This window comes from Staurois parvus, unplaced genomic scaffold (assembly GCF_062004578.1).
Source record: "Staurois parvus isolate SC_StPar_1 unplaced genomic scaffold, SC_StPar_1.0 ptg000392l, whole genome shotgun sequence".
NCBI classification, from domain to species: Eukaryota; Metazoa; Chordata; class Amphibia; order Anura; family Ranidae; genus Staurois; species Staurois parvus.
In genome coordinates, this window is record NW_028318188.1 from 3,714,659 (window position 1) to 3,742,322 (window position 27,664).

At 42.2% G+C, this 27,664-nt stretch overlaps 1 long non-coding RNA gene across 1 annotated transcript; it reads left to right on the plus strand.

Moving 5' to 3' along the window:
* The first annotated feature begins 448 nt into the window (after nt 1-448).
* Nucleotides 449-27,664, plus strand: LOC149455497 (uncharacterized). The gene is made up of 2 exons (XR_016314042.1): nt 449-585; nt 27,154-27,664. It is a non-coding gene; the product is annotated as an uncharacterized LOC149455497 (long non-coding RNA).

Here is a 27,664-nt window from a genome sequence, read left to right on the forward strand (position 1 = left end):
CTTTCTATCTGCACTGGTGACAATTGTGTGGGAAATATTTTTTTAATGATTGCCACCAGAACAAGGTGAAGAAATATTTCAGTGGGAACATCTGTTGCTTTCACATTTTTCCAAGGGGGGGATTCCCTCAAAGAGTTCTTGTTGTATCCCCAGGATAATACCAGAAGTGAAATCTCAATAACAAGACAAAGACAGCAAAATGTAATCTGAATGGGGTTTAAATGGTACCCTACTTTATCCAGGCATAAAACACAAAGTTGGGACTATACATACACTTGCCAGTGTCTTTAAAGTGTTACTAAACCCACAACAGTAAAATCAGTCTATATATGCAGTAAAGAATGCTTGTTATACTCACCATGGAACCTAAGGGTTAATCCTCTGCATTGTGTAAAAAAGCTGTTTGATCCTGACTTCTCTGATCCTCCCCTTCTTCACACAGGGCCAATCAGCACTGTCCAGACAGAAGTCAGGGGTCCTGCATCTTCCTAGAGCAGAATGAAAACAGCCCCTACAAGCTTTAACATGTGCTCTGCTGGACACTGATAGAAGTCACAAAACTGCTCTAACTGCTGATGGGAAAAGGTATTTATCTGTTTATATTTACTAAAATAATACATTTCCATGTTGTGTGTACTGTGGGAGACCAGATATCGTGAGAGCAGGGTCCTGGGTTTAGTAACACTTTAATTGCTAATTGTCTAGATTAGAGACAACAGTCTAACATAGACAATCAGCAATCCCCTGAGTTTTACGGTCAACAGTGTGCCTGCACAGCCGAGTGTGATTGCTCACAGGCACGTCCTTAAAGCAGATCGTCACCATTTTGACAATCTTCCCACCTCTCCACCCTTCCTATCCTTAAATAAAGCAGTTATGTTTTATTTTTTTAATTACCTTTTTTTTATTTTATTTTTTTAAGAAAAAGTGTTCTGGCCATTCCCCTGTGTAGGTAATTTGTCTAGGCGAATGAAGTGTACTGTGCACACTTTGTCTCCTGGGATATGCATATCACATATCCCAGGAGGCATTGTCCCTCCATTCAGTAAAGGAGGAGGGGAGGGTCTGGCGGAGCGTTTTTGGTAGACTGGCCGGCTGAATTAAGAAAAGATGACGTCACACCTAAACATGGTGGCGCAGGACTGAGCAGAGGCAAACAGCGTGACAACACTGGATCCATTGGGTGGGTGAGTGTCTGAACTCTGCAGAAGGCAACCCCTGGTAAGCAGGGTTAAAAATAAAATGAGGGAGGCTGCGGAGCTGATTTAATTTGTTGACGGTGTCTATGTATTCATTACAGAACAGTTCCGATTAGCCATCCTCTTCCCGCCCTTGCCCCACCCAGCCTGTCATTAATAGGAATGTGCTGCAGCTCCTCCTAACCTCATTTTGGCTTCTAGACACACCCAACAGCTGCACTGTCTGAAAAAAGTTATGAGGTTTGCAGTCACCTGAAGGAAGCATTTTTTAAGCACAAAAAGGTACAAAAAATATGTTTACAATTTCACACATAACACTTTAATTGTATTGTTGTGTATGATTGCTGGAGTGTGAATTAATGCAAGCCTTTCCTTCTATTTTAACCCCTTCCCGCCTCCCGGCCCTTAATGCGCTGCTGAATGTTGGGAGGCAGAGGGTTATGATTGGCTGTCACAGCAGACACATGATCAGAAAGCTCCTGATCACAAATATGCATTGGGAGCTTTCTGGTCCCTGTCAGTAACTGTGCTGGGAGTGCGCAGGGTGCACACTTTTAGCACAGAAAAGCTTTTACGTAGGACCGCATGTATGCAGTCTCTCAGTTTAACACTGAGAGACTGCATACATGCGACCCTATGTAAAAGCTTTTACGTACCTCTGAAGGGAAGTGGTTAACAGCATTTTTTCACTTACCTGAATCTGCTGTTTGTACCCCTTACTGAGCCACTTCTGGGAGGGGAGACCAGTCATCTAGCACAGCAATCTGTGCCCGCACTGCCTGGTGAAGAAGCATTCTCCCATTTTGCAATAGATAGAAGACTCAGGACCACCCTTTGGGTAGCTTTTTTTTTTGTTTGTTTTTTTTCAATAATTACATTCAGACAGCCACACAGCCGCAGCCAGGGCTGGCTGTCATAAAAAAAAAAAAAAACAATAAATGCCTGCTGGTGGCACTAACTACTGCATGCACATATTGTGTGCAACCAACAGTAGCTGTCTTCAGCAGCTGTCAGTTTTGTGCTCTGTACAAATCAAAGGCTAGCACTGCCATTTTTCCCATGTAACAGTTCAAATGAGCGTTTCTGACCAACCCTAGAATTTCAGCATTTCTGCCACGTTCTGGCCACAGTTACTTGGACAATTTTTATGTGCCCATAACACAGACTGTTAGTGTGTGATAATGTAGCCTTAGAGGGAAGTTGGGGGAGGATGTGTGTTTCTGGAAAGGAAGTTACCGGAGAACAGCTTTAATCTGTATGGTGATCTCTTTGGTTAGGGCTTGGACCTAACCTAAGGCTGTTTTTATTTCAGTCCTAACATTACAGGCCAGTCTGGTTTTTCAGTTGTGAGTTGAATTTGCTTCATTACTGAGTGCTGCCTCATTACCACTCCTTGTTGTAACATTCCCAAAATATATTGTACATAAGTACACTGTACACTTAAGGGTGGGGCATAGGGAGTCTGGTGACTTATTTTAAAATTGACATCACAGTTGGAGGTCAGGCCAGACTTTGGGAAGACCAAATTCCCATAAATAAGGTCCCAACCTTCTGATAGAATGTGATAAAGAATGTGATAAAATATTAATCCAGAATATCATATATACTTTTCTCTTTATGAGGAAGCACATTTTTATAAGCTTGACATACAGTCGCAAACAGAGAAAAAAACATTCAGGCACAATAAACAAACAGATTATGACAAACCAGGAAAAAAACAAAAAATACAATAGAACAATACCTAAAACACATAAGGTCACTTGGAGAGATTTGAAAACTGGGCAAGTTTATACCAAGTGTAAATGAATAGGATGTGTGTGATGCATCAGTACACAGAGAAACCAGTTTCTCTGAGGTTGAGACACTGATTGATAAATCCAATCAGATATTTTGTTTCACCTAAGAGAGGAACATCAAGATGTGAATATGGTGGGAAAACCAAATAAAGTTTGGTGAATTCATTAGGACCAACTGCCTCTAACAGATATGGACATTACTTTTAAAAAATATATAGTAGTTTTGTATTTATTATTTATTTTGTTCATGGTCAGGACTTAAAATAGTTTTTCTTAGATATATAGGAAACATTCTTTCTTATTTCTAGCTAGCATGTGGAGTTTTGCCCTTCTTTTCCTGGTTTCTAGAAACCCTTGGTGAATCCATCACCATACAGTCAGACATAGCCAGCCTCACAGCAGACAGTGTCTTTACATAACCATACTATTGTGTGAATCCTTTGTCATGTAATAAATGTTTAATTAAAAATAAACTTTGTAAAAAAACAAATATAAAACATCTGTATAAAACATAGAATGCTAAAAAGTAAAAACAAAATAGTCAAATTCAGTATTGGTTTCTCTTTAATTAAAATCTTGTACCTCCTAACATTTCAGGATCTCAAGAGAAACCTGAAATGGATTCCAAAGATAGGAATTATGGGAGATATAGAGGAAGCTGAGGGGGAAATGAGGATGAAGAAAGAAAAGGTAAAATTAACCTCTGAGTATACAGTGTGTTGCACATGCAGTAGATGACGTGTGCAACACATTGCAAGTGTTCAAATTATGCTTCCAAGACCAAGAAGCAAGTCTGTAATAAGCTGGACAGCTATAGTACATCCCTCAGAACTGGAAGTTCCATGGAGGCAGTTGATTGATTCACTTCTGGTATTATCCTGGCGATACAACAAGAACTCTTTGAGGGAATCCCCCCTTGGAAAATGTGAAAGCAACAGATGTTCCCACTGAAATATTTCCTCACGTTATGTTCTGTTGGCAATCATTGAAAAAAAATTTCCCACACAATTGTCACCAGTACAGATAGAAAGGGTGATTATCCCCTGCAGGGAAAAAGGCAGCATAAAAGCTTAAAAACTACAAAAAAAAATAATACTTGTTCTTAGTTTAACCACACTATAAAGCTGCTGCACCAAACAAATCCTGAATACCGGACCAAATTAAAAATGTACATGCACATACTCCTTTATGCTAAACCTATACAAAAAAAATCTGAATACAATTATATTTCTGCGATATAAACACAAATCAATAATCAACTCTATTATATTGTACTTGTGCAACATGAGATCAATATTCATACCAATTAAACATTTGTCATAAGTACAGTATTATGATAAAGTCCATATATAATCCAAACTCCACTTAATCTCCAGGTGTCTTAAAGTGCTCAGTGATGAATGAAAATATTAAAGTGCTTCAACGTGCCAAAGTGGTTCCTTACAGCCAAACTTCTTACCAGATGGATATGATCTCACAATAAAAGAGATCAAGCACACTTTTTCAGTTCACAGAAACTGATTTCCACTGTGTACATTTTTGTTTATTAAAATTCTTACAAACAGTGTAATAAAAACATATATACATATATACAGAATTAATAAAAATAAATATATCAAACCATAAGTATATAGGCACTTGCTTAATAAAATAAGTATACTATAACATAAGAATGGAATCTCAAAATATATGTAAAGTGCTCCCCCAACACCACGTCTAATAATTAACCTTATACAGTGTATGATTAAGTCCAAAAACTTGTAAATGAATAGTAGGTCTCAAGGAAGATATTAAGTCTGTGCAGCCAATATGAGAACATGAATCTCACTGTGGAAAGCCAGCGTGCGCTACAAGCCTCGCATTAGCAGGCTGGATTTGACGTCATGTAGAACTCGGAAGTGACAGGATCATGCTTCTACGTACGTTTCACCTGGCGGCGTCTTCAGGAAGTTCCTGAATGATTGAGAGTCCCATAGGAGGGTGTCACATAGATCAAGTGATTTGTTCTCCACTACTCGTGAGTAATAAATTAATTTCCCAGTCACCAGCAGGTGTTGACCCCCACTTTGGGTGGTCAAATAACGCTAACTTCCTGAAGTTGCCACCAGGTGAAACATATGTAGAAGTGCGATCCCGTCAGTTCCAGGTCCTCTAATGCGAGGCTTGGAGTGTACGCTGGCTTTCCACAGTGGGATTGATGTTCTCATATTGGCTAAACAGACTAATGCCGGGATATAGGCACCTTATTATCTTCCTTGAGAGCTACTATAAGAAGGGGAGCCTGGAGATCCATGGTATGAGAGCCTGCAGTTGGGAATCCATACATTTGATTACATAGCATTATCTGACCACCCAAAGTGGAGGTCAACACCTTCTGGTGAGTGGGAAATTCATTTATTACTCAGGAGTGATGGAGAAGAATTCACTGGATCTAATTGACACCTTCCTATGGGACTCTCATTCATTTACAAGTTTTTGGACTTTATCATACCCTGTATCAGGTTAATTATTAGACGTGGTGTTGGGAGAGCACTTTACATAAATTCGTGATTCCATTCTTATGTTATAGTATACTTATTTATTAAGCAAATGCCTATTTATTTATGGTTTGTTATTTAGAGTGTTTATTCAGTTAATTGGGGCAGCTTCCAAAACCTCCTAATTATGGCAGAATTTATAATTCTATTTTAGCACATACTTACACCAGGTCTCACATGCACCACGATATTGCTTTTTTGATATATGTATATATATATATATATATATATACACTGTAAATAAACAAAAAAAGCATACTTCAGCATAGAAAACAGGAAACAGCTTTTTTCCCCAGTAACATCATAAGCAGAACTAAATATACAAATCAAAACACATTTAATATTGTTATTACCATTATAGTGCAGCTTAACAAACCCTACCTCCACCTAAACACACCCTCAGGCTAAGAAATGATTAAACATTGAACCCATGCATGCAGCTTTTTTTAAGAAATCTGATCTTATAAAAATCTAGGGGACGTGAAAGGACGGAAAGAAAAGCCGCACACCCAGAGACTGATGGATAGCAACTACAGGGACCTGACATTTCTTCACACCTTTGTCCAGGCTTCTGGCCACCACCCATCCTTCTCAAGACCCCGAATCTTCCCAACCTCATCCAGATTGTTGTGCACCCCCACCTTAACAGGAAGGACTTTTTTGCAAATGGAAACCTGACACCGTGCATTCCGCGTGAAGTTATGGACTACTAAGCTAATTAGAAAAAGTGTCTCAAAATCCCAGTGAGCTTGAAAGGCTCTGTAAGACCAGTGTGCGTAACTCAAGTGGGAAAGGAAAGGGATACCCAGAGCCCCACCCACCCGCTTATAGACTTCTATATTGAAGAGGCACTGAAGCAAGAAATGGTCCATCATCTCCTCCACCCCATCACACTCCACTCTTGGACAACCACGGTTCTTCGCAGAGTGATGCTTCAGGCTGTCCTTTACATAGAGTCTGCCATGGAACGAGAGCCAGGCCAAATCCCAAAACTTTAAAGGGATTCTCCTCATATTCATCAGACCCAGACCCTCCCTCATAACAGGGCCTGAGCAATCCCTCAAGGGCAGCGGCTCGCTAAAGGCAGATTCAACAACCCTCCTCTCCAGGGCCTTCCTAGGAAGAGACCTAATTTCTTCCACTGTCACTCGCCACTGTCGAAGCATTTTCAGGCTCAGGACAACATAAGCCGGGAGCTTACCATGTGGGACCCTCAGGCTTTTCACTGGCCCATCATTTTCCCAGCTCCACAGAAAAGGCCTAAACCAGGACTGAAAAATACCAACCCACCCAGACTGTTCGTCTGCCAGCATACTTCCAAAATTATGTTTCAAAAACATCAGAGAAAAGAAAACCACTGGGTTGACCATACCTGAGCCACCCATCCATCTGGGAAGGTAGGTTACAGACCTCTTAATGAGGTTCAGTCTGTTTCCCCATAACAGCTGGAAGAAACAGCTGTAGATCTTCCCATATAGAGACACTGGCAAAACACAGACAAAGCTGACATAGAAAAATACCGGAATCAGATAAGGTTTAAATAGGTCAGTCCTTTCCCTGTAAGAGAGTTTCCAATCCTTCCAGCTGGGAACATTGGAATTGAAAGTTTTAGGCATCAGATTTGGTCCTGGTGATTATGACCTTGTAAATTGGGTAAGCAGGCTACAAGTTACCGTCTTGTAGCCTGCTTACCCAATTTACAAGGTCATAATCACCAGGACCAAATCTGATACCTAAAACTTTAATTTCCTGCTGGGGCTCTGGGAAGGCGTCTGGTAGCGTAAAGCCTTCGCCTTCTTCTCCCATCCAGAAAACCCCACTTTTATTCTGATTGATCTTTGAACCAGATGCCTCAGCATACTGTTCCATAACCGAGACCACCTCTTCTACCTCCTCTGTCCCAGAGATGAAATCGGACACAACATCAGCATAGTTCACGACCCTTAGAGGAGGCTCACCAGGAATGCCCAAAGGAACTCCACACAAAGGTCTGCTCTCTAACCTCCTAATGAAGGGATTGATTGGGAATGTGTATAGCAAAGGACTCAAAGGACACCCCTGATGCACACCTGAGCAAACCCCAAAAGGCCATCCGATCCAACTATTTACAAGCATGACGCTTTCAGCCCCTTTGTATAATGTCTTCAGCCAATCAATAAAGCCCCCCTCCAGGCCATTCTTGCCAAGAAGCAGTGCTTATGATTGACCCCATAAAAAGCTTTGGCCTTATCCAATTCCAGCAGTTACTTTCCCCAGCCTGCAGCCATGAGGACCTCCCGGACAGCTAACACAGCTGAAAAAGTGCTTCTTCTGAACCAAACAATGCTGCTGATGAGAAAGTAAATTGCCTGCAACAGAAAATAAACGCTAGAAAATTATTTTTGCAGTATCTTCTTGTCAACATTGAGAAGTCTAATGGGCCCCAATTCTCAATTCTGATTACGACTGTGTAGACTCCAGATGGTTCAGTGTATTACAGCAAAGGTTTCCCCCACAGGAATCACTTCAGTAGACCTAAGACTCCAACTGCCACATAGTTCAGACCAAGGAACATTTAAAACCAGAAGAAAGGAAAAGTTTCATAGTGCAGTAATCATTAAAAAGCATTTATTAGATGGCTATTACACTTACAGTTTAACAAGCGGTGTACAGATTCACAAAACACGGGACATGCAAGTGCATCAGTGCATAGTGATGTCACCAATCCAGCTCCACCCCTGACAGAGGTTTAATCCCTTACCTCTGTCTCCAAAACTCTCTTCGATGGAGAGAAGCCTTTTGGCTACCTATGTTTATATTACTCTAACTGAGCACTACAACGAATGAAAGATGAACCAGGGCCCTTGGTAGACTGTTTCTAGGTCCACTAGCCAGTGGCACAGACAGGGCCTTTCACTCATACAATGTAGTCAAGTCAACTAAATTGCTTTGGTGATCTTTACAGTTTTGTTATGTATTGATATTTCTGCTACAGTTGTGTTCAGTTCTAAATGATTTAATGAATTACATTGTTACTGTTCTATTATTCAGCTGTAGCACTCAACCTTGAAAAGGCCGCTTATTTTGTCCCGGGTTCCCTTCCCACTAGTGCAGAACCAGCTAGGTAAACAGCAACATTCACTTCTCTGACTCCGTAAACAATTGAGGGGTTGCCTTCTTTGATGCTATTTTGAAAAACTGAACTTTAATGGGTGTAGAGGAGGTGTTGGATATTCCAGAACACTAAAAAATAATGTGAGGACACTATTACCTTTACTATTACGTCTTCATCAGCAATGTCCCAGGCCAGGCAAGCCCTAATATTAGAGGGTCAACAACAACAACAGTCACTAAGATTCTTCTTTCAGGTTTGTACTCACAGTGTCCCTGGAATTTGGATGTCTCCCTCCAGACTCAGGCAGACCCTCTTTTAGTTCTCTAAGAATTTGCAGCAGAATAGGCACCCCAGTTATGCATAGCTGGGATCTCAATAAGACTAGCAGAATCTTCAGCTGGACTGCCAGGAAAGGCAGCAGCTCTTCTGCCCGGGAAACTTTCCTCCTGGGGAAGAACAGAGCAGCTCCAGTCCTCATAGTATTTATGCTCACTCCCAGCCACCTTCTGGGCACTCTCACCCAGGGATTGACTGGGACCACGTACATTTTCACACTGCAGATTTGACTCTCTCAACCCACTACTTTCCAGAACCATCCAGACAGCAAGGGGAATCATCCAAACCCACACCCTGTGGGAATGTCGAAAGAACCCATATATCATCTCCTATATAAAAAAAACCATTGCTATCCAAACAAATTTTTTTGTCAGAAGAGATATAAAAAGTTTTTCTTATAAAAAAACTGGGCTTACTACTAATTGCTTTTCCTGACTTTTGCTCCTCTTTGAAAGTTGAATGACAAGGGTTAGGGCCAGGAGGCAGCAGGCTTTAAGAAGGGGTTTAAGTCCTCTTAATCATGGCTCAGCCTTCTTTCACTGGTACTGACATTTTTCATTGGTGCATGCGCACATGCGTGGAAGGGCTCTGCCTGGCTTTCTGGACATAAAGAGGGGGAAGCAGGAAGCGGGAGGGAGCTGGAGCGGGATTTGGAACTGGAGAGTACCAAATCTGGTGCAGCTGTGCATGGTAGCCAATCTGCTTCGAACTTTAGATTGTTCAATAAACCTCTAAGGAAGCTGATTGGCTTCTATGCACAGCTGCACCAGATTTGGCAGTCTCCAGTTTTGGTAATCAACCCCATTGTCTTTTGAAGTGAATGTCCACTGTAATCCCAACTTGGGCAGAAGCCAAAAGGGAAAAAATGGAAAAGGAAAGATGTGAATACTTTTTTGCATATACTTTCAGGCTTTACAAGGTGCCTGAACTTCATCATGTTATTTGCATAGAAATATTTTAACCACTTGACCTCCAGAGGATTTACCCCCCTTAATGACCAGGCCTCTTTTTGCTACTCGGCGCTGCACTAATTCAACTAAGTGCGCGGTCATGCAATGCTGCACCCAAACTAAATTTACGTCCTTTTTTCACACAAATAGAGCTTTGTTTCAGTGGTATTTGATCACCTGTGCGCTTTTTATTTTTCACGCTATAAACAAAAAGAGGCCAAAAATTTTGAAGAAAAACAATATTTTTTACTTTTAGCTATAAAAAATATAAAGTAAACTCAAAGTTGGTTATAAATTTAGGCCAAAATGTATTCCGCTACATGTTTTCGGTAAAAAAATTCCAAAAAGTGTATATTGATTGCTTTGTGTGAAAGTTATAGCGTCTACAAACTATGGTATAGATCAGGGGTGGGCAAACTTTTTGACTTGAGGGCCGCAATGGGTTCATATAATGGACCCGGGGGCCGGACCAAGAGTAGATGAATGATGTGTATGTGCCATCCATAGTAAGTATAGTAATATTCCCCCATAGTAAGCATAGTAATTAATCCCCCATAGTAATTCATCCCCCCTATAGTAATTCATCCCCCATATAGTAATTCATCCCCCATATAGTAATACATCCCCCATATAGTAATTCATCCCCCATAGTAATTCATCCCCCATAGTAATTCATCCCCCATATAGTAATTCATCCCCCATAGTAATTTATCCCCCATATAGTAATTCATCCCCCATAGTAATTCATCCCCCATATAGTAATTCATCCCCCATAGTAATTCATCCCCCATATAGTAATTCATCCCCCATAGTAATTCATCCCCCATATAGTAATTCATCCCCCATAGTAATTCATCCCCCATATAGTAATTCATCCCCCATAGTAATTCATCCCCCATATAGTAATTCATCCCCCCTATAGTAATTCATCCCCCATATAGTAATTCATCCCCCCTATAGTAATTCATCCCCCATATAGTAATTCATCCCCCCTATAGTAATTCATCCCCCATATAGTAATTCATCCCCCCTATAGTAATTCATCCCCCATATAGTAATTCATCCCCCCTATAGTAATTCATCCCCCCTATAGTAATTCATCCCCCATATAGTAATTCATCCCCCATAGTAATTCATCCCCCATAGTAATTAATACCCCATATAGTAATTAATCCCCCATATAGTAATTCACCCCCCATATAGTAATTCATCCCCCATATAGTAATTCACCCCCCCTATAGTAATTCATCCCCCATAGTAATTCATCCCCCCTATAGTAATTCATCCCCCCTATAGTAATTCATCCCCCCTGTAGTAATTCATTCCCCATATTAATTCATCCCCCATATTAAGTCCCCAAGTCCCCCCTGTGTCAATTCACTTACCTTTGCTCCGCGCGTTCCTCTCACCCTTTCCCGCGCCGTTCCGGTGTAGCATGAAAATCTGTCTCCTATGAGGATCTGTCCCCCTCGACGTATCTGCGCATGTGCCAGTTTCAGGCATTAGCAGCCGATCGGCGATCTCCGGCACATGCGCAGATACGTCGAGGGGAACAGATCCTCATAGGAGACAGATTTTCATTCTACACCGGTCTTCAGGGCGGACTGTGAGAGGAGCCTAGCGGGAGCCTAGCTCCGCGGGCCGGATTAAAAGGTCCGCCGGGCCGTATACGGCCCACGGGCCGTAGTTTGCCCATTGCTGGTATAGATACTGCAATTTACGCCATTTTTTTGCTATACAGCGCTGCGCTAGTTTAACGGACAATTGTGCGGTCATGCAATATGGTACATAAATGAAATTTACATCCTTTTTTTCCCACAAATTGAGCTTTCTTTTGGTGGTATTTGATCGCCTGTGCGGTTTTTATTTTTTGCGCTATAAAAAAAAAGACTGACAATTTTGAGGAAAAAAAACAATATTTTGGACATTTTGCTATAAAACATGTCCAGTAAAAAAAAATTAAAAAATCAAATTTAGTCATAAATTTATGCCAAAATGCATTCTGCGACATGTCTTTGCTAAAATAAAAACTTAATACGTGTAAATTAATTGGTTTACGTGAAAGTTATAGCGTTTACAAATGGCGGGAAAGATACTGTGATTTTTAGTTTTATTTTATACTAATAATGGCGGCGATCAGTGACTTATGGCAGCGATCAGTGAATTATGGCGGCGATCAGCGACTTATGGCGGGACTGCGGGACAGCGGCAGACATTCTGACATTGGGGGGTACTGACTTGGGGTCACTCACATCCCCAGTGACACCAATACAGTGATCAGTGCAAAAAAAAAAAAACACTGACACTGTACTAATGGCACTGGCGAGCTTCCTCCCCAGTGCCACTAGTACAGTGTCAGTGTTTTTTTTTTTTGCACTGATCACTGTAACAATAAAGTTAACAATAAAGTTAACTTTATTTTTCAGGGAAGGGTTATCTGTGTGAGGGGGAGTGTTTTACTGGGGGGCGGGGGTGTGTGCTGGATGGGGACAGGCTGATCGGGAGAGAGAAACTCTTTTGTCCCGTTCAGCTTGTCCTCGAGCTGTCAGGGAAGTGACAGAAAGCACAGCTACTACAGCCGTGCTCTCTGTCACTGATTGCCACCGATCTCCGGGAGATAGCCAGTAAGGACCGGCTGTGATCCGGCGACTGACATACGTGGCTGTGATCGGCGGGACAGGTAGGGCGGCGGCGCGCCTTGCACGCACCCCCTACCTGTTTACAAAACACACGTTTTAAAACATGGTTTTGCCTCCTCTTGCCGCCCTGCCGCCGTATTTATACAGTGGCTGGGCGGCATGTGGTTAAGACAGATAAGGTTTACCTTAAAGCGGAGCTCCACCCAAAAGGGGAAGTTCCGCTTTAAGGGCTGCTCCGCCGCTCCCCATTAAGGATTGGCACCTTTGGGGGGGGGGCGGGTGTAACGTACCTGGTGGTGGAGCCTGATGTGGAGAGAGGGCGTCCTCTTACCACTCCCATTCGGGAACCCTGATAGGGTAGACAGGAAGTAATGAGCTGGGAGGGGCACGAGTGCCTGACGGGTCTGCGGTGACAGCTGGCAGGTGGAGACCCGGTATACCAGGATGCAGGTAGCAGGATGCAGGTGAGCAGGTGCAGCAGAGAGGTGTAGCTAAGATGTGGATGACCGTGTCAGCTGGTAGCTAAGGATAGTCACAGGCAGTGTAGAATAGTCAGGCAGGCCAGGTCAGGATCGATCAGACGGATCAGGTACAGAGGAGCAGGAAAGCGGATAGTCAAAGGGAGAGCCGGGTCAGTGCAGGTGGAGTTCAATTGTTGTCAGTCAAGGAAGTGGATCACAGGAGTCAGGATACAGGAAGTAGTATACCAGAAGGCAGCATTCTGTTTGTAGCAGGGGTTTAAATAGCCCGCCTGTGCACGTCAGCATGTGCAGGTGTGTGCAGCTGTGACATTTCTTCCCTGACAGTGCCCCCCTCTTAAGGGCAGCCTCCGGATGCCCAACTGGGCCATTTTCTCAGGGTACCTGCATTTAAATGCCAAGATTAAATCTCTTGCGTGAACATTGGATGCTGGCTCCCAAGAATTATCATTAGGTCCAAATCCCTTCCATTTGATCAGATATTGGAGTTGATTCCTTCTCTTCCTGCAATCAATGATTGTTTCCACCTCATATTCTCTTTCGCCATTGACGATAATAGATTCAGGTGGCTTTGATTTCTGTTCTGGAAAAGGATTAGGTACTGAGGGTTTGAGCAATGATATGTGAAATACCGGATGTATCTTCAGTGTTTCAGGCAAAGTAAGTTTGTACGATACGTTGTTTATCCTCTTCTTTAAAGGTCCCAGAAATTTGGGACCGAGTTTCCTTGAGGGATATGTCAATCTTAAATTTGTTGTAGACAGCCATACCTCTTCACCAGGCTCTAGGATCAGGTCCCCCTTTCTTTTCTTATCAAAAATGTTTTTATTATCTTGTTGGGCCTTCAGGATTGCCTCCTATAGTAGTTTGTTGTTCTGTTGCAGGAACCCAAAAGGTATTCTGTACTGCTGGGATCGATGATTCAGGCAATGTGTTGGATAAGAATGACGGATGGAATCCATAGTTTGAGAAGAATGGAGAATGCTTTGTAGCTGAGTGCTTAGAATTGTTATAGGCAAATTCAGCCAAAAGGCAACAATGACAACCAGTCATCCTGAGAAAATGATGTAAAACAACGGATATATTGTTCCAGTGTCTGGTTTGTTCTTTCTGTTTGTCCATTAGTCTGGGGATGATAGGCAGATGAAAAGGATAGTTCTATTCTTAGTTTCTCACACAGTGCTCTCCAAAATCTTGAGGTGAACTGTACTCCTCGATCAGAGACAATATTTCTCGGAACTCCATGAAGTCTTACTATTTCTTTAATAAAACTTTGGGCCATCTCTGTTGCAGAGGGTACTCCTTTCATAGGAACAAAGTGGGCCATCTTTGAGAAGCGATCCACCACAACGAATATGGCCGAACAACCCTCAGATGGGGGTAATTCCACGATGAAATCCATGGAAATCATCTTCCAGGGTTGATTGGGGACTGGTAAGGGCCTCAGTAGACCCCATGTTTTGCTCCTATTGGTCTTGTTTCGTATGCATGTAGGACATGAGTTTACGTACGCCTTGCAGTCCTTCTCCCATTCAGGTCACCAGAAGTGGCGTTGTATTAGGTCTAGAGTCTTGTGGACTCCAAAGTGTCCTGTCAGTGGATGATCGTGACATTTATTATTATTATTATTATTCAGGATTTATATAGCGCCAACAGTTTGTGCAGCGCTTTACAATATAAGGGAGACAATACAATTACAATACATTTCAGTACAGAAGGAATGTGAGGGCCCTGCTCGTGGAGCTTACAATCTAAAGGAAGGGGAAGGCGATACAAAAAGTGACATAGCCCTAAGATCTTGAGCCGTACACTTTCTGGTGCAAAAATCTTGTCTCCTGACCACAATAAGCCTTCTTTAGCCGATAGGGTTACTCCTGGAGGTGAGGGAGCCCCCATTGATGCTTGCTGGAATTGTACCAACAGTTCTGTTTGTAAGAGACAGAAGTTTCTTGCTGAGAGCACCGTGTCGGGAATGGGGAGATCCTTAGGATCGTCGAACATCCGGAACAAGGCATCGGGTTTAACATTCTTGGATCCTGGCCTGTAGGTAATATGAAAAGTGAAACGTGAGAAGAAGAGTGCCCACCTTGCTTGCTGGGGTTTTAAACGCTTAGCCGTCTTCAGGTATTCTAGGTGTGCTGCTCCTTCCAAGAGATACCTACACTCCTCCAAAGCCGATTTGATTGCCAGCAGTTCCCTATCTCCCACATCATAATTCCTCTCTGGGGAAGACAGTTTGCGGGAAAAGAATGCTACCGGGTATAGTAGAAGTTTTGCTCCCACTGCATTTTCTGATGCATCAACCTCCACCACAAAGGGGAGTGTTGGATCTGGATGACTCAGGATGGGTGCTGAGGTGAATAATTCCTTTAGGGAGTCAAAAGCTGTTTGTGCTTCGGTTGTCCAATGGAATCGGATGCCCTGCTTGGTTAACTGGTTAATAGGAGCTATGATGGCTGAGAAGCCCTTGATGAATCTCCTATAGAAATTTGCGAGTCCAATGAAATGTTGTATTCCCTTTTTGTCTGCTGGTGCAGGCCACTCCAAGATGGTAGAAACCTTCTGAGGATCCATCCTGAACCCCTCCGTGGAAATGATTAATCCAAGGAATTGGATTCTTTGGCATTCGAATTCACACGTCTCAGGCTTGGCGTAAAGACCATGAAGTCTTAGGCGGCTAAGGACTCTCTGTACGTGGTCTCGGTGGAGTTCAAGGGAAGCAGAGAAAATTAAAATATCATCAAGGTACACTATAACGAAAATGTCTAGGAAGTCTCTGAAAATGTCATTTACAAAATGCTGGAACGTTGCTGGGGCATTGCATAGGCCAAAGGACATTACTAGGTATTCGAAATGCCCAAATGCCCAAATCTGAATTTTCCAACATGACCGATTAAAAAAAATGTGCAAAAATCCTGAAAAACGGCCGACCAATTAACCCACTGACGGTGCGAAAATCGGACGATTTTTTTTATCGGACGAAAAATCAGCCGATTTTCAACCCGTCTATGGCCAGCATTAGGCCCGATGGCAAGGGCCCAATATCTCTTGAGATTCTTGACCAGACATGCCAAGCTACTAGTGTTTGTGTTGCTGCATATAAACAAACTTTGTTCAAAGTGTTACTAAACCCACAACAGTAAAATCAGTCTGTTTATGCAATAAAGCAACCTTTTCCAACCTGGGTTCCTTCAGGTTTCTTCTGGGGCGCCTTGTCAGAATACCTAAAAATTGCCCAAAAATTGTGTGCAAGCCTACCTTTTAGTTACTCAAAGTAACAGGTTTTCGTTGTTCACCAATACAATCTTCCAGCTGCCGACATCCTAACAACCAATGACCTAATCGGTTCATAAGGAGGATGTCGGGTGCCTGCACAGCATCCTTGTTTGCCCCTCACCATCAGCACTGGGGTCACATTAGCAGAGTGAGGGAGAGAAGCATTGCAAAACTAGTCAGTACCAGTGTGCAAAAGTGTATGTGCTTTGGAAGATTAAATCACCTCTAATGTTGGGTGTCCTATGTGTGTGGATGATGCTGCATTATGTAAAACTATTTGTTTAGTTTTTTACATTTTAGAATGGGGTGCCTCGAGATTGTGCATAATTTAAAGGGTGCATTGACTGACAAAAGGGTGAGGAACACTGCAGTAAAGCATGCTTGTTATACTCACTGTGGAACCCTAAGTCGTTAATCCTCCACCTAAGGCTGTTTGATTCTGTCTTATCTTATCCTCCCCTTCTTCCATAGTCCCCTGTCTGCTGATAGTACAGAGCCCTAGGCACTCTGCACATGCTCAGTTTGGTGTGTATTGCTAGAGAGGGTTTTTTTTGGGGGGGTGCATGTGATTGGCACAGGGCCAATCAGCACTGTCCACAAAGAGGGTCAGGGGTCATGCAGCTTCATAGGACAGTCAGATGAGAATGAAACCTCCTCCTACGAGCTTGAACCAGGGCTCAGCCAGACACTGATAGAAGTCACAAGACTGCTATATACTGCTGAGGAAAAGTATTTATCAGTTTATATTTAATAAAATAATTGCTATTCCATGTTCTGTGTACTGTGGGAGAGCAAATATAATGAATGCAAAGTCATGAGTTTAGTAAAACTTTACACTTTGAGGCTTCTATTAACCTAATAATATTTGCAGCTCTCCAGGTATCTGAGTTGGTGGCACAAAATGAACTAAAATAGGTGTGTGGGGTTAAAAAGTAAAAGTGCATGATATAGTATAAATATGTCTTTATTAGGGTTTTTAGCATGAAGCATAAAGTATTTTAAACAAAGAAACATATCAACATAGACACCGCCCCTGCACATTATTACTAAGCAGAGATGCAGAACACATGGTGGCAAATCTGCAGGAGCATCTACAGAGTAAGGCCTGTTCACACCTATGCAGTTTGCTTTTTGTCCATCTTGCAGTGCTTTTCACAGTTTGTTTTGCATTTGCCACAAGCGTTTTTGATGCGTTTTTACTGTGTTTTTACTGCGTTTTGTTCAGCCCTTTTTTTCTGTTAAAGTGGAATTCTTTTGTTGCTGGGCAGAATAAAAATGCAAAATGTAAAATGCTTCAAAAATGCACTACCATGCATTTCAACAGCTTCTGCAGTGAACTCTATTGTAGCACAAACGCTGCTTTTTGCTTTTAAAAAAGTCCCTGACCCTTTCCAAAAATGCAGCAGCTCATAAAAGCATAGATGTGAACATGTTCCATAGAAAACCACGTTAAATGGTTTGCAAAAAGCAAAAAGCACTAAAAAACGCATTGGTGTGAACGAATCCTAAGATGCCCATCAACCCCCAGACACAGAGCAGAGGGAAGCTCTCACATGACAAAAAGTCTTAGGAAAACCCGGGGGGTCTTCCCTTCACTCTCATAAATATTGTCCCTGGTCCTCTGTTCCCACTGGTCGCTACTACTCTCTCTCTACCACTGGTCTCTGCCCACTTATGCCTGCTCATTCACCTTATTGGGCAGTTTTACAATATCTTCTAAATATGAGCATTGGTCCTATGTTTCCACTTCAGAGGACCAGTCACAGGTACTCAATCTCCTTGATCTAGGCTTCTGGTCAAGTAACTGCCCCTTGTATTCAGTCCTCAAAACAATGCTGACGTCATCATGTCACCACTGTACTAATTATTGCTGGTCTTTGCCCACTAATGCAAAGTCTTTCACCTTGATTGCAGTTCATGATAATTGTACACTGTACTTACTGTATGTACAGCTCTATGTAGTTTTGAAAGGCCTCATGTCTGTGGAATGTAATGAAAAGGGTCTTATAGGTCTCTCCTCCGGGGGGGCCAGACTGCGAGGAGGGAGTCGCTGAATTGTGGGAGGAACTGTGTCGTTGCAGCAACTTTTAAGTATTTCTTATCTCTGCAGTAAATTATGAAACAATTACTACTCACGTGGAAGAAAGCTTAAATATGAAATTATAGCGTGTCTTGGAATTCGGCCTTAAAACTTGCAAAGGGAATTTTTTTGTCACTTTATAAATATGACACTCCGTTAAATTAATACTCAGATGGTAGGTGATGTGAAATGAAACTCACTGTCCTCCTTTAATTATGTAAGTACATTTTTTCTATCAGTTAAATGAGGCAGTGTTACATTTCCTTCCAAACACAGGATATTTCATTACATCCCACACTGTGGTTTGTAACTGCTGAAGATCTACCAGATAAGAACGCCATTACAAACAGCACAGACCACCTGTGTGAACAGGAAGATGCTTGTTCTGCTGTGTTTATATTCAGAGCACATTATATTTAGAGAAGAAGCAGACTTCACTCTATAATAGCCATGGACAGTCACAGTTATTAGAAATGCTGGTGCGTTCCATGTTAAAGAGGAAATGAACTCTGGAAGTTGTGGCAATAAAAAAGGCAAAGGACTAGTGACCCATATTGCCTGTGGTCTACCTGCACCTGATCTTTTGTCATTTAGTGACTTATCATGCCTTGTCCTGTGCTGTGTGGAGGCAGCCATCTTGGTAGAGGCAGAGCCTCCAGCAAGCAGAACAATGAGTAGCACAATATGAACACGAAATCTCACTCCAAATCTCGAGAGACTAGCAATCAAAATCAGCTATGCTTTAAGACGGCCATAGATGGATTGAATCTTGGATGGTTCAGCAGGGAATGGATACATTTGAATCTGTCTATGGGCAGGCTGGTTGTACTGAAGTCTATCCATCATTTGTTTTTTCTTGCCCGATCCACTATATCTGCCAGCAGTGCTTATTGTATTCTGCAAGTGGGGAAGACTCCCTGCGATCCCCACTGGCAGAACGCAATAGCGAAGGATTCCCCCATCAACACTGACTGTGTTGATGGGGAAATCAAGCTATTTGCTTTCCATGGCTGAAGGAGTATGCACAGACGTGCCAAGGAACACTCACATACCAAGTTGCGCTGCTATTTTTCATCTAGAATTCAAACAAATTAAATTTTTTAGGGTACAGCTGAGGCACAATTAATATTTCCAGATGTTTCCTTTAATATAGCAAATTTACACTTTTTGAGTTTGGAGTGACTTTAGTGCTCAGTCACTGTAAAAAGGAAAGTGCAATGTCATTGTGAGTGACTATGCGGTGGGCCACAGTGACCTCCATAGGAAGTTACATTCCATATCAGTCATCATAAAGCCTGTGAAAATATTAGTAGCATTGAGGCTGTCATGTCAGATGAACTCTGTTAGGTTTAACCTGTGTAATTCAATGGTCGCCAGAACAAGAGGTGAGGGGAAATCTTAGAATAGGGGACAGCTGTCTTTGAGGTGATTTTCCCCATGTTTTGGAGAGCTTTAATCTCACTTCCTGTTGTGTCTTTGGGACAGGAAGTGAAGTTAATCTTTCCAATGAGTCACAGACAGTAAAACAAATACTGACAGGGATTTTAGGGTGCATTCATGTCTTCAAATTCACCCCCAGCAGGGGTTCCCATGATTAACTGTTCACATTTGAGTGATTACTGCTTGAGTGGCCTTGATTAGCTGTATAGCTGGCAGCCACTCATTGCTTTCAATGGGACTGCCTCTCATATCTAATCGCGGGGTTCTCGCATCAAATCAGAGGCGTGGTGCATTTGCAGGTGAGAATGCATCCTTAACCACTCTTTACACTGTCCAACAACAAAAAAATTGCTGAGGAAACATTTTAAGACCTTTATTCATTTAACACTGTATGTGTCAAAAAGAGTACTAGGCCAACTCCTGGTAAGTTAGATTTTAAATTGATTATTTTTACTTGCCTCATTTCTTTCACTTTTCCCACATCCCAATGTTATGTTCCACCTCTACAAAGAAGCCTGCCTAGGCTCAAAGAAACCTAGTGTAACATGCTCCTAGTTAACTAGTTAACTAGTTGATTATTTTTTACTCAGCTGGGTCAAATTTGGGTCAGGGCTGAGAGGCTCTGCAGATCAGTTCCTTGATACCTCCCCCTGCTCTGGAATCTTGGAGAAGATTCTTGAAGCAGTGGGCGGGGGTGAGGAGGGGCTGGTCTGCATACTCAGGGAACTCTGGCCAATCCCCAGGCACGAGACTTGGCATGGGACCAGGGAAGCCCTTAGGTATGATTGAGCCTGCTCAGCAGGAGGAGGGTTTGGGTGGAAGATGTGAGGAAGCTGAGATGCAGGAGCCTGGCAGGGGGCCAAGTGGAAAAGGGCCTACCTTCAGACAGGGTGCTGGAAAGAAGGATCACTCAGCCTCACCTGTCCTTAGAGCGAGGACCACCTGTACAGCCAGGAAAGGAGCCAGACCAGTGGAAGGTCTGAAGACAGAAACCTACTTTATTATTTGACTGCAACATGCTCTAGTGTTTTTTTGTTTTTGGAGGGAAAGTCTGCTGTAAAGGTTAAATCCCTGTCAGTTTACCTTGTGCTGTCTGTGCATCATTGGGATGATTTTATTTTACATCCTGTCCCAGAGCTTTAACAGGATGTAATTTGAACTGGATGGACTTTTGTCTTTTTTCAGCCAGACTAACTATGTAACTATGACCTCTTAGATATTTGCCACTGGACAGGTGCCCCCATTGGAAGATTTACCCTCATCTCTTGTTCTGGTAACAATTGTAAACTGTTGGATTTACCGTCACTTTCTCTATAAGCAATAATGGATGCATGCACAAAGTTGGGTAAAATATGTTGTTGCTGTGAGAAAGCTTTTGGACATTGCATCGCTGGAGCTGCTGAACTACTAGAGGTTGGACAATTAGCATTCCTGGGTAGGTTTTGAAATGGCCTCCAAGACATGCTACAAGTTCTGTTACAGGTACATTTACATCTTTTTTTAGTGTCATATGGAGCATGTGTGAGATGAAGAGCATGGGGTCATGCACTTCATGTCATACATACGCAGTCCATAGGCAAAGTGGTGGCGTGGGACTGGAGACCAAACAACACAGAGGCAGGAAAATATGAATAAAAAGTCACAATAATAATTTAAAGTTAATCCTCCACCTAAGGCTGTTTGATTCTGTCTTATCTTATCCTCCCCTTCTTCCATAGTCCCCTGTCTGCTGATAGTACAGAGCCCTAGGCACTCTGCACATGCTCAGTTTGGTGTGTATTGCTAGAGAGGGTTTTTTTTGGGGGGGTGCATGTGATTGGCACAGGGCCAATCAGCACTGTCCACAAAGAGGGTCAGGGGTCATGCAGCTTCATAGGACAGTCAGATGAGAATGAAACCTCCTCCTACGAGCTTGAACCAGGGCTCAGCCAGACACTGATAGAAGTCACAAGACTGCTATATACTGCTGAGGAAAAGTATTTATCAGTTTATATTTAATAAAATAATTGCTATTCCATGTTCTGTGTACTGTGGGAGAGCAAATATAATGAATGCAAAGTCATGAGTTTAGTAAAACTTTACACTTTGAGGCTTCTATTAACCTAATAATATTTGCAGCTCTCCAGGTATCTGAGTTGGTGGCACAAAATGAACTAAAATAGGTGTGTGGGGTTAAAAAGTAAAAGTGCATGATATAGTATAAATATGTCTTTATTAGGGTTTTTAGCATGAAGCATAAAGTATTTTAAACAAAGAAACATATCAACATAGACACCGCCCCTGCACATTATTACTAAGCAGAGATGCAGAACACATGGTGGCAAATCTGCAGGAGCATCTACAGAGTAAGGCCTGTTCACACCTATGCAGTTTGCTTTTTGTCCATCTTGCAGTGCTTTTCACAGTTTGTTTTGCATTTGCCACAAGCGTTTTTGATGCGTTTTTACTGTGTTTTTACTGCGTTTTGTTCAGCCCTTTTTTTCTGTTAAAGTGGAATTCTTTTGTTGCTGGGCAGAATAAAAATGCAAAATGTAAAATGCTTCAAAAATGCACTACCATGCATTTCAACAGCTTCTGCAGTGAACTCTATTGTAGCACAAACGCTGCTTTTTGCTTTTAAAAAAGTCCCTGACCCTTTCCAAAAATGCAGCAGCTCATAAAAGCATAGATGTGAACATGTTCCATAGAAAACCACGTTAAATGGTTTGCAAAAAGCAAAAAGCACTAAAAAACGCATTGGTGTGAACGAATCCTAAGATGCCCATCAACCCCCAGACACAGAGCAGAGGGAAGCTCTCACATGACAAAAAGTCTTAGGAAAACCCGGGGGGTCTTCCCTTCACTCTCATAAATATTGTCCCTGGTCCTCTGTTCCCACTGGTCGCTACTACTCTCTCTCTACCACTGGTCTCTGCCCACTTATGCCTGCTCATTCACCTTATTGGGCAGTTTTACAATATCTTCTAAATATGAGCATTGGTCCTATGTTTCCACTTCAGAGGACCAGTCACAGGTACTCAATCTCCTTGATCTAGGCTTCTGGTCAAGTAACTGCCCCTTGTATTCAGTCCTCAAAACAATGCTGACGTCATCATGTCACCACTGTACTAATTATTGCTGGTCTTTGCCCACTAATGCAAAGTCTTTCACCTTGATTGCAGTTCATGATAATTGTACACTGTACTTACTGTATGTACAGCTCTATGTAGTTTTGAAAGGCCTCATGTCTGTGGAATGTAATGAAAAGGGTCTTATAGGTCTCTCCTCCGGGGGGGCCAGACTGCGAGGAGGGAGTCGCTGAATTGTGGGAGGAACTGTGTCGTTGCAGCAACTTTTAAGTATTTCTTATCTCTGCAGTAAATTATGAAACAATTACTACTCACGTGGAAGAAAGCTTAAATATGAAATTATAGCGTGTCTTGGAATTCGGCCTTAAAACTTGCAAAGGGAATTTTTTTGTCACTTTATAAATATGACACTCCGTTAAATTAATACTCAGATGGTAGGTGATGTGAAATGAAACTCACTGTCCTCCTTTAATTATGTAAGTACATTTTTTCTATCAGTTAAATGAGGCAGTGTTACATTTCCTTCCAAACACAGGATATTTCATTACATCCCACACTGTGGTTTGTAACTGCTGAAGATCTACCAGATAAGAACGCCATTACAAACAGCACAGACCACCTGTGTGAACAGGAAGATGCTTGTTCTGCTGTGTTTATATTCAGAGCACATTATATTTAGAGAAGAAGCAGACTTCACTCTATAATAGCCATGGACAGTCACAGTTATTAGAAATGCTGGTGCGTTCCATGTTAAAGAGGAAATGAACTCTGGAAGTTGTGGCAATAAAAAAGGCAAAGGACTAGTGACCCATATTGCCTGTGGTCTACCTGCACCTGATCTTTTGTCATTTAGTGACTTATCATGCCTTGTCCTGTGCTGTGTGGAGGCAGCCATCTTGGTAGAGGCAGGGCTTTGCTTCCTCAAGTCAGAGCCTCCAGCAAGCAGAACAATGAGTAGCACAATATGAACACGAAATCTCACTCCAAATCTCGAGAGACTAGCAATCAAAATCAGCTATGCTTTAAGACGGCCATAGATGGATTGAATCATGGATGGTTCAGCAGGGAATGGATACATTTGAATCTGTCTATGGGCAGGCTGGTTGTACTGAAGTCTATCCATCATTTGTTTTTTCTTGCCCGATCCACTATATCCGCCAGCAGTGCTTATTGTATTCTGCAAGTGGGGAAGACTCCCTGCGATCCCCACTGGCAGAACGCAATAGCGAAGGATTCCCCCATCAACACTGACTGTGTTGATGGGGAAATCAAGCTATTTGCTTTCCATGGCTGAAGGAGTATGCACAGACGTGCCAAGGAACACTCACATACCAAGTTGCGCTGCTATTTTTCATCTAGAATTCAAACAAATTAAATTTTTTAGGGTACAGCTGAGGCACAATTAATATTTCCAGATGTTTCCTTTAATATAGCAAATTTACACTTTTTGAGTTTGGAGTGACTTTAGTGCTCAGTCACTGTAAAAAGGAAAGTGCAATGTCATTGTGAGTGACTATGTGGTGGGCCACAGTGACCTCCATAGGAAGTTACATTCCATATCAGTCATCATAAAGCCTGTGAAAATATTAGTAGCATTGAGGCTGTCATGTCAGATGAACTCTGTTAGGTTTAACCTGTGTAATTCAGTGGTCGCCAGAACAAGAGGTGAGGGGAAATCTTAGAATAGGGGACAGCTGTCTTTGAGGTGATTTTCCCCATGTTTTGGAGAGCTTTAATCTCACTTCCTGTTGTGTCTTTGGGACAGGAAGTGAAGTTAATCTTTCCAATGAGTCACAGACAGTAAAGCAAATACTGACAGGGATTTTAGGGTGCATTCATGTCTTCAAATTCACCCCCAGCAGGGGTTCCCATGATTAACTGTTCACATTTGAGTGATTACTGCTTGAGTGGCCTTGATTAGCTGTATAGCTGGCAGCCACTCATTGCTTTCAATGGGACTGCCTCTCATATCTAATCGCGGGGTTCTCGCATCAAATCAGAGGCGTGGTGCATTTGCAGGTGAGAATGCATCCTTAACCACTCTTTACACTGTCCAACAACAAAAAAATTGCTGAGGAAACATTTTAAGACCTTTATTCATTTAACACTGTATGTGTCAAAAAGAGTACTAGGCCAACTCCTGGTAAGTTAGATTTTAAATTGATTATTTTTACTTGCCTCATTTCTTTCACTTTTCCCACATCCCGATGTTATGTTCCACCTCTACAAAGAAGCCTGCCTAGGCTCAAAGAAACCTAGTGTAACATGCTCCTAGTTAACTAGTTAACTAGTTGATTATTTTTTACTCAGCTGGGTCAAATTTGAGTCAGGGCTGAGAGGCTCTGCAGATCAGTTCCTTGATACCTCCCCCTGCTCTGGAATCTTGGAGAAGATTCTTGAAGCAGTGGGCGGGGGTGAGGAGGGGCTGGTCTGCATACTCAGGGAACTCTGGCCAATCCCCAGGCACGAGACTTGGCATGGGACCAGGGAAGCCCTTAGGTATGATTGAGCCTGCTCAGAAGGAGGAGGGTTTGGGTGGAAGATGTGAGGAAGCTGAGATGCAGGAGCCTGGCAGGGGGCCAAGTGGGAAAGGGCCTACCTTCAGACAGGGTGCTGGAAAGAAGGATCACTCAGCCTCACCTGTCCTTAGAGCGAGGACCACCTGTACAGCCAGGAAAGGAGCCAGACCAGTGGAAGGTCTGAAGACAGAAACCTACTTTATTATTTGACTGCAACATGCTCTAGTGTTTTTTTGTTTTTGGAGGGAAAGTCTGCTGTAAAGGTTAAATCCCTGTCAGTTTACCTTGTGCTGTCTGTGCATCATTGGGATGATTTTATTTTACATCCTGTCCCAGAGCTTTAACAGGACGTAATTTGAACTGGATGGACTTTTGTCTTTTTTCAGCCAGACTAACTATGTAACTATGACCTCTTAAATATTTGCCACTGGACAGGTGCCCCCATTGGAAGATTTACCCTCATCTCTTGTTCTGGTAACAATTGTAAACTGTTGGATTTACCGTCACTTTCTCTATAAGCAATAATGGATGCATGCACAAAGTTGGGTAAAATATGTTGTTGCTGTGAGAAAGCTTTTGGACATTGCATCGCTGGAGCTGCTGAACTACTAGAGGTTGGACAATTAGCATTCCTGGGTAGGTTTTGAAATGGCCTCCAAGACATGCTACAAGTTCTGTTACAGGTACATTTACATCTTTTTTTAGTGTCATATGGAGCATGTGTGAGATGAAGAGCATGGGGTCATGCGCTTCATGTCATACATACGCAGTCCATAGGCAAAGTGGTGGCGTGGGACTGGAGACCAAACAACACAGAGGCAGGAAAATATGAATAAAAAGTCACAATAATAATTTAAAGGTAAGTATGATTGTTTATTTCCTCGCTATTCATTATTGACAGATCTCACTCTCATGATCTGGAAGATCCCAAAATAGGAAGGGCCTAACGAATTGGCAGAGGATTAGACTAAAATGTATAACATCAGGCAGCATTTAAGTGTGGAGCGTTACCCCCGAAGGAGCCACTTGAGTATTTGGGTCCCTTGTTGCTTTGCCTTAACCCCAAGAACAACCTCTACCCTGGCACACCAGGTTAGATGAGTCACTGCAGACACTAACACAGATATTAGAATTTTAGAAAATACTTTACTGGATGTATTTAGTTAATAAGGAAACAAACCCTGAACCAACAAATATACTCTCTTGTTGCAGAGATCAGTCTCTCACAGATTTATAACAATATATATCAAGACACTGTCAAATCAAAGCAAGGGAAGAAGAGACCCTTGGTCAGTCAGCTCCTTCTAGGCCCTGACGCCACAGGCAATAAACAACATAATATATTGGCTCTTAGTAGGAGTTTCTCCTTTAAATGACTAAGCATTAATTTAGCAATATTAATATACAGTCAGCAGCCTGCCCACAGATGGAGTCCCTTTGGAAAGGGGAGTCCAAACAGTGAGTATGTTCACTGTGCCTCATCATAAGGTGCTGGTGATGGTGGATCCTCAGGATTTGAAGTGCTGGGGATGGTGAATCCCAAATAAGTTTTTTTTTTTTTTTTTTTTTGGGGAAATATCATTTTTTCTGAATTATTTGAATTTTATTTGTCACTAAAGATTTTATGTTTAATTTAAATTTTTTTTGCACATTATTGGACATTATAATTTTTTTATTTATATATTATTTTTTTGTGTTTAGTTTTACTTTTGAATTTGTATCACTTTTTTGTTTTAATAGTAACAACTGGATGAAAGAAATTAGCAGATAGTACTCCTCAACAGCAACTTCAGAATTAAAGTTGTCTGCATGCAGATGTCTATACAAGGAGAATTGTTGGGCATACACCCGCTCACCAAACCTCTGGAGAGTGGCACAACCGAACTCTGCATGATGTCTGGCTCTTACCAGTACAGGATGCCGCTTGATGGCCTCTGGGTCAACCCAATGGTGAAGAGGCCTGCGCAATGCCCAATGATGTCCGGTCCAATCTTCAAAAAATGCCACGGTCCCTGGAACATTGAGGGTCACCCCACACTGAGATGAAGTACAGCACGACTGAGGAAAGTTCACATTACCCACCCATTTGTATACATTCTGAAGACACCAGGGCAATGTTATATGGGGCTGGAGAAGTGTTGAGTGTGAGCCAGTGGGACAGTGAGCAGATCATTTTGTCAAGTGCCATCATTTTTTTTAATAGGGGGATTTTGTTTTCCCAATAAAAATATTTTATTAATGGTGTATTTTA